Below are 12,972 nucleotides of genomic sequence, written 5' to 3' on the forward strand. Positions count from 1 at the left end.
CCACAACCTCTTGTCGTGGACATTCATATCATGCTGCTGGGTGAACTGGCAGAGCAGGCATTCAAAATATTCCTGGTCTTGACACCAAAAGTGTGATTCATAAGAGGAAAAATTGATAAATGGGTAACTGATCAAAATTAAAACCTTTGCTCTGTGAAATTCCATGTGAAGAGGATAAAAAGAAAAATTATAGACTGAGAGAGTATGTTTGCAAACCACACATCTGACAAAGAATTAGTATCAAGAACATATAAATAACTCAAAACTCAACAGTAGAAAAAACGACCAATCCAATAAAAAAGTGAACAAAAGACATAAATAGACATTTCACCGAAGAAGATTCACGGATGGGAAATAAGCACATAGAAAGAGGTTCAACATCATTGGCTATTAGGAAAATGCAAACTGTGACCACAGTGAGATGTCACTATAAGCCCATCAGTGTGGCTATGATAAAAATATCGAGAACACCAAATGAGGATGAGAGTGCAGAGAAACTGGATTGCTCATACATTGCTGGTGGGAATGTAAATGGTATAGCCACTCTGGAAAACAGTTGTCAGTTTTTTCTTTTTTTTTAAAGAAATATGTGACTACCATACAGCCCAGCAGCTGTGTGCTTGGATATGTATCCCAGAGAAACAAAAACTGTTCACACAAAAACCAGTACCTGATTGTTTATAGCAGCTGGAATCAGCCCAGATGTTCTTCAATAGGTTAGTGGCTAAACAAACTGTGGTGCATTCCTATCATGGAACACTACTCAATAATGAAAAGGAATGAACTACTGATATACACAATGAGTTGGATGGATGTCATGGGAATTATGATGAAAAAAGACAATCCCCAAAGATTACGTTCCATATGATTTCATTTATTTTATTTTGTTTTTTGAAATGGAGTCTCTCTCTGTTTGCAGGTGAGTGCTGTGGCATCAGCCTAGCTCACAGCAATCTCAAGCTCCTGGGCTCAAGTGATCCTCCTGTCTCAGACTTCTGAGTAGCTGGTACTACAGGTATGCGCCACCATGCCCGGCTAATTTTTTTTTTCTATTTTTAGTAGAGATGGGGTCTTGATCTTGCTCAGGCTGGTCTTGAACTCCTGAGCTCAAGCGATCCTCCCGCCTCGGCCTCCCAGAGTGTTAAGATTACAGGTATGAGCCACCACACTTGGCCTTGATTTCATTTATATAATGTTTTTGAAATGACAAAATTTTAGAGGTGAAGAACAGATGGGCTGTCCCCTGGGCTTGGGGACAGGGGAGAAGGGAAGCTGCTGTGGTTATAAAGGGCAACAGGGGGGATCCTTATGGTTGTGGACTCTTCAGTGAATTGACTGAACACTTCCCTACATGGGTGATAAAATTGATAGAACTTAATACACACGTGTGCACACGTGCGCACACACACACAAGTACAGGTAAAACTGGGAAATCTGAATGTAAGTGAATTGGATCAAAATTAATATCTGGTTGTGATATTAGAATGTTGTTTTGCAAAATGTTATCATTTCAGGGAAGCTGGGAAAAGTGCATAAGTAATCTCTGTATTATTTCTTACAACTACTTGTGACTCTACAATTATATCAATGAAAATTTCAATTAAAGATAAATTTAAAAATACCGCTGAAAGTTATTTCTACTCTACAACAGTTAACAATAACTGAACTATATGCAGAAGTGACTGCAAACTACATACATGTATTATTGTTAAACCCAAGCCAATATATTCCTAAATCAATTTTTCCTTAGACAGATCCCCAAATTCCCCTGGCTACTCCAGTGCTACCCACCCATCATGAAGGGAAGTGTGACAGAGGAAACATGGGAGTGGAAATAATCAGTGGTCTTACCCAATTGGGGTCAAATTAGCTCACCTTTGCAAATTTTACAAAAACCTACCACCATGTGAGTACATTGCTAGGGGACCCTCCACCCCCGATCCTGTGTGAATGAGGGCCTCTGAGGCTTAAGTACCATCAGCTTCCCTGAGTTTGGCCCAGCGGGGGTTTCCATGACTGAGGTCACCAGCCTCTCCTACAATTGCCTGGGGTGGGCTGGCTGTTAGGTAGTTTGCAATAGGACAGCTAATCTTTAAATTTTTTAAATTGAATTTCTGTTTGTTTATTTTGAACTCACGAAAATTAAAGAATGTGACGAAGGCATGCAAAGTGATATGAGAGGTTTGCTGTTGGACCCTTTGCTTTCATTTGGACTTTGGAATAAGGTGGGTTCATTAGAGAGCCCTTTTTAGGGAGTTTATTTTCAGAAGAACCTACAGTACTGACGAGAAGGCAATTTTATCCATAAGGTGGGTCTGTTTTCTGAACTCCAAGCACAATGTCATTCAGCCTCTTGACAAATCAATGGGCAGAGTTCCTTCGGTGATGCTCTTCTTCCTCTCCCTGGGATGAAGTGCGATTCATCTGGGTGCTGGGGTGAGAAAAGGGGATCACATAGCCCATTATGCTCAGGCCCTTGGGCTCTTCCCTTGAGAGCTACCTGCCCATTTGCCTTCTCTTGTCCTTCTCTTTTGTAGAAGGTTCACCAACGAGGAGGACATGGAGGAGAAGGAGTTTCTTTTGGCTTCAGGCTTAAGCCAAGACCTCGAATCCTGCTTTACCAGTGACAAAATTGATGCTTGGATCATGCTCCTACTCCTTTGTCTACCTGTCAGTTGGTTCAGAACGTGGAGGTTTGAGAAATGTGATGAAATGGATCCTTAAGCACTACACACATGAAACTCACATTTACCCACATTTGTTATGTGCCAGACACATAGTCTTGTGATACACGGTGAGCAAAACAGTCATGGTTCCTCCCTTTAAGAGCCTTGTAGGCACATTTTGGCTCATCACAGGTCATAAACATTCTCTCCTGACTCTGGACACAAAGAGGTTATACCACTAGTCTAGGGAGAGGAACATTTTATTCAGTTCAGTACTGTACATTCCTCCAAGATTTCTTGAAGCAGCTGGACTCAAGCCCAGCAGTCCTGGGGGAATCGTTTCGCCACTCTGTCCTAGTCTTCCTCCCAAGTATGTGGCAGTCAAAGAGAATATTCCTTTTATGATCTCAAGTCAGCTTAGAGTAAAACGAGGCTGTGATAGAGGAGGCGGCGGACATAGCAAATAAATCACCAGTACAGCAGAGAGGTGGGTTCCACCTCCCCGTGCCCTGGTGAGCCCCTGGCTGTGTCTCCAAACTGAGGAAGGAGAGAGCAGACCAGCCAAGCCCTGGCACATCCCCCTCAGGTGACAACAAGGGGCCAGCCTTCCCCTGCCTTCTCCCCACCCCCACTCCTAATCCAGCTTGGTGCAGGGTTATCACATCGTCTCTTCAATTTTTTCCTCCCCCTAGTATTTTTTGCTTTGGGAAAGGCATTTACAAATATAGCTGGAAGCTTCATTTTGGAAATGAATTTTACTTTCCTAAGAGGAAAACAAAGTCTAAAGTTAGCTTGCAAATCTTGCGATTACCAGATTACCAATCGGTTGTGAACCTTCTTAGTGAGCCCTGGCAGCTATAACAAATCCTGTAAACTGGGTGGTTTAAACAACAGAGATTTACTTCTCACAGTCTGAAGATCAGGGTGCCTCTGATCTTTGACCAGTGGTCGAGTTCTGGTGAGGGCCCTTTACCTGGCTCTTGGAGGGCCATCTTCTCATTGTAATCTCGATGGTGGTGGAGGTGGGGGTGGAGGAGGGGGGAGGGGACAAAAGAAGGGAGGGGGAGAGAGAGAGAGAGCTCTCATACATGCACATAGTCTCTCCTTATAAGGGCACTAATCCCATCATGAGGGCTTCACCCTTATGACCTAATTACCTCTCAAAAGTCCCACCTTCTAATACATCCCCTTTGAAGCTAGAGTTTCAATGTATGAATTTGGGAGTGGGGGACAAAAACATGCAGTCCATGACAGATACATTTTATTATTGAGTGGTTTGCAGGAGAATGGGTCCCTTCGGCCTGCAGTCAAGTATGCATTTCAGGGGAGAAATTCTCTTTTGGTGGAAGGAGGTGAATGTGGGGTGTGGGAGAAGAGCTTCTTTATTAATGGTAGCACCCCATGAGGATGCTGGACTGATGTCCAGTGAAGCAGATTGGTCCAGTGAGCTTTCTTGCTCTGGGCCAGCTCCTGGCTCTGCCCTGACATGCCACAGTCATCATGTTCGGGTGGAATCCCCCCGGGGCTGTGAAAGACTCATCCTCTCTGCATCAACAGACCGGTGTTCTCAGAACCAGCCCTCACTCTCTAGAGTTTGTGAGTGTTCTAGCTCACAAACGGGAGGGAAACAAAACTCACTGGTCAGTCACTACATGCCACGCCTTGAGGTAGATACTTGACACTGTTCTCATTTAATCTTCAGGAAATATTATTCCAGTTTTCCAGACACACCAACTGAGGCTCAGAGAGGTTAAGATACACGTGCAATATCACACGACTGATATATTGGTGAGCAGACTTTCTGTTACACGTGTCAGGGAATCCAAGTTAAGCCGCTTTAAGCAAAAGAGAGAATAATGGGTTTGAAGAGGTGACCAGGAAATGGCTTCTCTCCACCCCTCGGCTCCTTTTCCTCCAAGCTTGTTTCATTGCCAGATTTTACGAGGTAACAATATGGCTGTTGCAGCTCCAGCCCTCACATCACTTAGGGTGAGGGGTTTCCCGGACATGGGACTTCCAGACTTAAAGCCAGCAAGGTCTCAATTAAACTGTGATGAGTTGGACCCTGGCTTCGGCTGAGCTTCAGGTCCAACAGGAAATGGCATGCTTTGCTGAGTAGCTCCTGCAGAATGTTCTGACTTGCTCTGACCGGACTGTCTTAGAATAGGGGCTGCCCCAGAACTGGCCCTGGTGGCCGGCAGGACGCAGGTGTGCTGAATGGCTGAGGTGCTGGGAGAGCTCTGCCAGGACCACAGGCACGGGTGGTGGGGGAAGGGAGGAGCTCTAGACACCCAGGGGCTGTGGTCAGAAAAGGGAATGGAGGACCCTGTGGAGGTGAGTAGGAATGATACGTCTGCTGGCAAGTGGCAGGATCAAGTTCAAATCCCACTCTTCTTACTGTGAACCACAGGGAGGTGGATTTCCAGGCTCTCTGTGGTCTCTTGCCAGGTGGGGTCAAGGCAGAACTCCCGGCAGCGTTAGAGAGTGGTGATTCTGACGCAAGAACTTTGGGAGTTCTTGGCTCCGTGGTCTTGGAATAGAGAACAGATCCATTTCCTGGCACTCACGGCACGGCAGGATTTACGGAGCTGGGTGGACGGGTGTGTGGAGGTGTCTGGCCAGTTCTCACCGTGCGAGCGTGTCGGCAGCAGAGCTGGGGACTGCACTCGAGCGTCGCTGCAGCATCTGGGAGGCCCCTATTCAATGCGAAGGGCAGAGCCAAGCCTCCTCCCTGTGGAAATGTGATTTCCACGCAGGCAGAAGGACATCTGCCTGGGAGATTGATATCCTTCCAAAATGTTAAAGGTGCCTTCTGTGCCATACCGGCTTAGAGAGACCTGGCTGCTAATCCCGCCTTTTATTAAAGCTTCAGCAACACTCACTGGAGAGCTACTAGGCTAAAAGGAAAGATTATTTTTGGCTCTCATACTTCCTGTTTGAGGAGAAAATGGTGTTCTAGGAAGATTTACAAGACTGAGAAACTGCTAATATAATGACACTGAAGACAGGAGAGAAATTTCACACTGAAATTTTTACTTTGAGTGAGAGAAAAAGTGTGAAAATTATTTTAAGCGTGATGATAGAAACATGCTGTAATCAGGAAACAGAAATATGTTCTACTTAAAAAGGCCTAATGTTAGAGGTATATTGGATGGTTTCAGTGCCAAGTTTATCTTCCTGCATATGGAAAATTTTAGAAGTGTTACTAACAGAAATGGCTCTACATCAAAATGATTATTCCAAAATTGCCTTGTATTTAAACCTTCAGAAACCTAGATTGAGTGGCCCATCATGAATTTCAGTTGGAGTCTGTTGTTTTGTGCCTGCCTCGCATCCTTTCTTTCTTCTTCTGCCAACAGCCCCTTGATTTCATCTTAAGCAACTTAACCTTAACTTTCCCTTTTCAATCTATGTAGTTTTGGATGGCTTGAAATGCAGGGTTGCGCGCATGATCTAAACTTGGCCGTTGTCAAAAGACGAAACTATAACAAATGTAGTTTAAAAATCTTAAGTGGCTTTTATTTACCATTCTAGAATAGGGTGACACCTCATTGTATAAAATAGAATGAGAGCTCTGATGAGCTGAGCAGAAGACGTGGGCTTTCTAGGTGGAAAAGGGCCGAAGAAAGCAGAAACAGAGAACAAAAAGTGGATTGGTCATTTAAAAGTTACTTTCTTTGTAGGGTTAAGACAAAGGGGACTTTCTTATTATATTGATTCCAGGTTGACTGGAATCTCTCCTTTTTAGGACACTGGCCCATTTCAAAGTTCAGTTTAATTATGTGGCCTTAGCACAAGTGACTCCATTCCGGTTTGGTCTGGTCTTCTGGGGCCGAGTGCAGGAAGCTGGTTGAAACCAATAGCCTCCCATAAACTTTGTTTAGCACCATTTGGAATCATTGTGGCTGCTTCAGGGATAGTCATACAACACAATCCAGGGTAACAGAAGTCTATACTGTTTCTTATACTGTTTCTTATACTGGGGATAAGGTACTTCGTTTTTGTTGGGATTGCAAAACTGATAGAATATAAGCCAAGAGGAGCTGGTGGCTATCTTTGCCTAGATAAAAGGCGACATGGCAGAAAAGCAGAGCCCAAGATGTTGAGAGATGATACTTTGACAATATTGTTTCAGTGCCTGGGCTTGCCTGTGCCCGAAGTGGATGGATTTTTCAGCTGGCTGAGCCAATACATTCCCTATTTCACTTAAGCCAGTTTGATTTGGTTTTGGTCCCTTGCAAATGAAAGTCCTAACTAGTAGATGGTGCGAGATGATTAGCTCTATCATTATCATTTATTTGGAACTCAGTTGTCCAACAGCTTCACCTGTGTGGAACAAAGAAAACTGGGAACTAAGCACCGGGGGACTCTGAAGAGCTGAAAGAAGTGTCACATGATGTATGCCGAAGATTCTGAGATGGGCTCAAAAGCAAGTCTTCTACTTAGGGTTGTGTGCAAAGTAAATCTAATGCTCTCAGTAGTTTCGCTATTTGGTTTTCAAACCTACGTTAGATAAGGAGCAAATCGTAAGGCAGGAGCAACAGGGCAGCCTAACGTGGAAGAGCCGGAGAAGCCCTTGGGATTTCAAAACCGCAGCAGCCTGAGTCTGTTAGCGTGGGTCATGAAGAGCCTGCCTGTCCCAAATGCTGTCGATTACTCCTGTGTCACCAGGAAAGGACTGCACGCTGGTCCACTGTTGACTGTTTTAAGAGGTAGGGAAGTCCCCAAATGTTTTAATTAAAAACAACAAATTTTGGTTGTAAAAGGGGTGAATTTTACTAACTGGAAGAGCTCTCCACCAACACCAATTTCCTGAGGGTAATGGACAGTCTAGAAACGCTTTTATGTTGATCGAGAAGTAATGGCTTCTGAGGCCGTTTGCAGTTTCCCACTGTTTCTTAATTTCCCCTGTTTCAGTGTAGCCATAAGCTGGTTTGTGCTGCTGGTAGTGAGGGAGAGAAGGACAGACTGACATGGCGATGAAACCCAAGGAGGTTGATCTAACTGCGTTTCGAAGCCTGGGGGCGGGGGTGGGGTGTGACACAGGTGCCAACTCTTCGAGCGTTTGTTCTAGGTGAAATATTTTGTAATATTTTGTAACTTCTCATCCAAAAACTGTTAAAAACATAATCACTCTAACAAAATCAAACTGTATAAGGATAATTAATTCTACTCTGAAAAATTCCATTTAGATTCTCAGGATGTTTTTAAATTTGGACTATCATCTTCAATTTCTGTTAAATTCTGATAAATAGATATTCTGTGGGGTCCCTTTCAACTTGAGAAATCTATAATTATATGTTTGGTTTAGGTGGTTATTTATTTCTTTAAACATGGCTGTTTAGTTTTAAGTAGTCTCCCATGGACTAAATCTATTTCTTCAGGTTCACTTTTTTAGTATGTGTATCATAGCATGACCTCTTTTCAAGAGAGTCATCTCAGCTGTAGATAATGACTTGTCTTTCCAGAATCTCTGGATTAGCCTGGGTTGTGGCTGAGAAAGCTGTCTAGTACAATTTCTGCATCTCCTTCCATGGTTTAGAGGCTTTCTGGGAAATGGCAGTCCAGCCAGGGAACACATGTCTTAGCCCCTCTTGCATCTAGGAGTGACCATATATGATTAATTCTCACCAATGGAATATGAGCAGATGTGATGTGTGTGGATTCTGAGTCATACTTTTAAGTGGGTGTGCCTTCTCCATGATGGCTCCTCCAACTGGATACAGAGGACTCTAGTGGTGTCAGAAGATGAAAGGCTTCTGGTTCTGAAGTTGCCACTTAAAGAAGAGCCACTTACCAACCAATAGGGCCTTCCTCAGACTGTCAGGTAGGTGGTTAACAGGTAGTTTCAGGTGGTCCATGGATAGAGCTTTAAGTAACATTGACTTGCGTAGATTATTTCCTTTCGAGTTCCTTTTTATTCTTTAATAGTGTCATTCCTTATGCTGCACTAGATTTTGCTACCTTTCTAATATACTAGTCTCTCCTTTTAACAAAAAAAGATAGCAGGCCTCAGAGTCTTCTGGTAGCAACATCATGTTGTTGCTAGAATTTAAAAATATTGATTTGTCTTCATTGTATTTATTTTAGCAGTCATCTTTTATTTATGGCAAGTGAAACTTGTTTTCTAACTATAATAGGAAAATACGTTTTCCTTTTATATATATGTATTTTTAAGAGGAATGTGAAGTGAGTAAAAATAGTAAGTAATAGTGATGGTGGTAGTTAAGATGAATGTATTACTATACAAATTCATTGATAAATCCGTTAGGATAGAATACTGCCATATTCTTTCTTCTATAGACTATGGCATTGAAAACAACAGTGATATTTGCCCTAACTTTTCATCCAAAATCAGTTAAAAACATAACCAGTCTAACAAAATCAAACTGTGTAAGGATCGTTAATTCTATTCTGAAAAATTCCATTTAGATTCTCAGGATGAAAGCTGATGGTGTTTTTTAATTTGGACTATCTTCAATTTCTGTTAAATAACTTTTACAAAGAACAACTTTATTGAGATATAATTCATATATCATACCGTTAACCATTACAAGTGCACCATTCAGTGCTTCTTAGTATATGCATAGAGCTGCACACCATCACTACCATTAATATTACAACACTTCATCAACCTAAAAAGAAGCCCTGTACTTATTAGCAGTCACTCCCCTCAAACCAGTTACCCTAAGCCTTAGTCAACCATTAACCTACTTTCTATCCCTATAGGTTTGCCTGTTATGGATATTTCACATATATTGAATTATACAATATGTGGTCTTTTGTGAGTAGCTTCTTTCACTTAGCATAATGTTTTCAAGGTTCATCCATATTGTAGCATGTATCAATACTTCATTCTCTTTTATTGACAAACAATATTCTGTTATATGCATATAATATGCTTTTTTTAATCCATTCATCATTGATGGACATTTGGGTTGTTTCCATTTTTTTGCCATATAAGTAATATTGCTATGAACATTCATGTGCACGTTTTTGTGGGGATTGTATGTGCACTTCTCTTGGCTGGGTCACACGGTAACTCTGTTTTTGACTCTTTGAGGAAGAGTCAAATTGTTTTCCAAAGTGTCTGCACCATTTTACATTTCCATCAGCAGTGTAAATTTTTTCACATCCTCATCAATACTTATTAGCTGTCTGATTACAGCCATCCTAATGGATGTGCAGTGGTATTGATTTTGGTTTCCTTGCTGGTCAATGATGTTGAGTACTTTCTGTGCTACTGGTCATTTGTATATCTTCTTTGGACAAAAGTCTAGTCAGATAAATTGCCCATTTTCAATTGGCTTGTTTATCATTTTATTATTGAGTTTAGGAGTTCTTTATATACTCTGAATACAAGTCCCTTAACAGATATGATTTGCAAATATTTTCTTCCAATATGTATGTTGTCTTTTCACTTTTTTGATCATATTATCTGTAGCACTCCATGACTATACATAGCCTCCATGACCTCAGCATTTATTCATCCATCCATTCATTCATTTATTCAGCAATTCACTGATGTGGTGAGCCTCTTAATTGATTCACTGTTTTTTTCTCCTCCAAGTATGAAGGGTTTTAATACAAGGAAACAGAGACTTACTTGTTGGTTGGGAGGCCTAGAGAACAACGATCAGGGAAACTCTTGTCATTTCTTGGTCTGTAGCACCAAAGCGAGTAATTCTTAAGAGCTCAACTGGAAATCACTGTGACACTCAATAACCTCTGGGTAGCTCCTATCAATATATCTCTTTTTTTTTTTGATTCTTTGATTTGTTTGCTTTCTTGGCTTGTGAGAAAGAGAATTTTCTGTAGTGTAAAGCAACCAAAGGAAAAAACCTTACTTGACAACATGGTAAGGAATAGGTGTTTTTCACTGGTTAACTAATTTAATCCTTATTTAACAAGACCTTTGTGTTGAGGTGTAGGGTCATTCCTGACAATTCCTTGAAAGAAAGAGGGTCTTTGGAAAACATGTCAAGAATTCTACCTCCTTTGAAATAGCAACTTCAGTATTATCTATATTTCAATGAAAGATTAATATACTTGCAGAAAAGTACTTTATGTAAAATATTTGTATCCTCTTCCCACCTAGCACATATGTCACCCTTTCCTTTTAAAACAAAACAAAACAAAACAAAACAAAACTCGTCTTGTTCTATTTCCTTTGGAAAAGTCTGGATATTTTAGAACACTCTGAGTTACTGCATCTGATTCTGTTCAATTGGTAAATGCACATGGTTATCCTGTGATGAGTTTTTCCGGTCAATGAGAGGGCCAAGGTTTGCGACTACACTTGCTGAGCTTTGCGTTTTTCCTTGAACCTCAACCCGTGTTCCAGATGACAACTGTCCCCAATTTCCTCATTCCTAATACGAATATAACAACATGTACTTAATAAGATTTTATAAAGATTATGCATACATGCCTCATTCAGTGCCTGGCTTAGAGTAGGTACTAAATTAGTTTTTTCACTTTTATCTTTTCTTGATTTTGGATGCAGAAGGTCAAGCCTTTAGAGTGGCTAGATTGATACCATGGAGAAAACAATTTATACAAAATACCTTGTGGATCAGCCATCTGTATATCAAGAGAACATGCTTGCAATGATATTTCCCCTTAAGAGTTGGCCAGGGGGTGTGGCACAGTATCAGGTATATGGAATGCTTGGAAATACCAGATTTTGATTCACGGAGGCCATAGCTTGCCCAGCACCCCATGGGTGGTTAGTGGAGACACGTGAGATCAGAGGGCTGGCTCTAGCTCAGGGCTCCCTGTGCAATCTCTCCAGGAACATCTGCTTTATGGAAAGAAGCAGATCAAATGGCCCAGAAAAGATCCAAGTCAGATGGGAAAAAATGAAGTCTCTTAAGCCCTAGGCTTAAATTTACTTCCCAAAAAAGGCACATGGTGTACTTAGTAGCATTTTTTAGAGCAATGTAATTCCTTGACATTGGTGTGATGGTCTGGGATGTACTCCAGTGTCAAGATGGGGTGTGTGGCTTGAAAAAAGGGTAGAGTCTTCAGATCAGGCCAAGTGAATGAGGAGGTTGTCCTCTTTGCTTTATGATTCATGATCCTGCTTCAGCTCTGGGTGATCCTCTTTGATTTGAACTTCCCTTCTCATTCAAAGACACGCAGACACAGCGTGTGTCATAAAATTGAGCGTCAATAATGCAATAGCATGCATCTTGGACATCTCCTAGCCATAAGGCACTGTGTGAAGCTCTGCAGAGATTGTAGACAGATAGGCATATGATACCATCATTTCCAGAAGCTGGCAGTGAAGTTGAGGAGATAAGCAAGGTGTCTGTGATGGTTAGTTTGATGTATCAACTTGGCTAAAGTATCCAGTTATTTAATCAAACACTAATCTAGGGGTTGCTATGAAGGTATTTTGTAGATATGGTCAATGTCTATAATCAGTTGACTTTAAGTAAAGGAAATTACCCTTGGTAATGTGGCCTCATCCAATCAGTTGAAGGCTTTAAAAGTGAAAACTGAAGTTTCCTGTATAAGAAGAAATTTTGCCTTACAACTGCACCATCAAGTACTTCCTGAGGTTCCGGCTGCTGAACTGCTTGATGGATTTCAGACCTGCCAGTCCCCACTATTGTGTGAGCCAATTCTTTAAAATAAATACCACCCCTTCTCTCCCTCTCTCTCTCTCTCTCCACATATATGTGTGTGTGTGTGTGTATGTGTGTGTGTGTTTATACATCTTAGCTGTCATCTGTCTATCTGATCTCTTATTGGTCTGTTTCTCAGGAGAACTCTGATTGATATACTATCCAATAACACTAACACAAGGCAGAATGTATACTCCATAAGAGCAGGGACTCTGCTTTGTTCACTTGTGTATCTCAGCCATCGGAATAATGCCTGGCATCTACTTGACACTCAATAAATACTTCTTGAGTGGTTAGATAGATGGCTGGGTGGCTGGCTGGATGAAGGGATGAAGAAAGTTGGTGAGAATAACAGAGATAGTACAGAATGTTAGTAATTCTCAGACAAAATACTGGAATTCTTAAAGTCACACTTCAATTTCAGTTTTTCTTCTTATCTTTTCCCCTCTAAAACTAGAATGTATCAGATGTAAAACTATGACGAATCTGAGCTAAAGGCAGCCCATTCCACTTGCCAGTGATTAGTTTACGAATGGGGGTGGTGCTTAGATTCTTGACCGTGAGATGTTAAAAAGCATATGGTTTGCTGGGCACGGTGGCTCACGCCTGTAATCCTAGCTCTCTGGGAGGCCGAGGCGGGCGGATTGTTTGAGCTCAGGAGTTCGAAACCAGCC

Source organism: Propithecus coquereli, unplaced genomic scaffold (genome assembly GCF_000956105.1).
Source record: "Propithecus coquereli isolate 6110/MARCELLA unplaced genomic scaffold, Pcoq_1.0 Scaffold18, whole genome shotgun sequence".
Classification (NCBI taxonomy): Eukaryota; Metazoa; Chordata; class Mammalia; order Primates; family Indriidae; genus Propithecus; species Propithecus coquereli.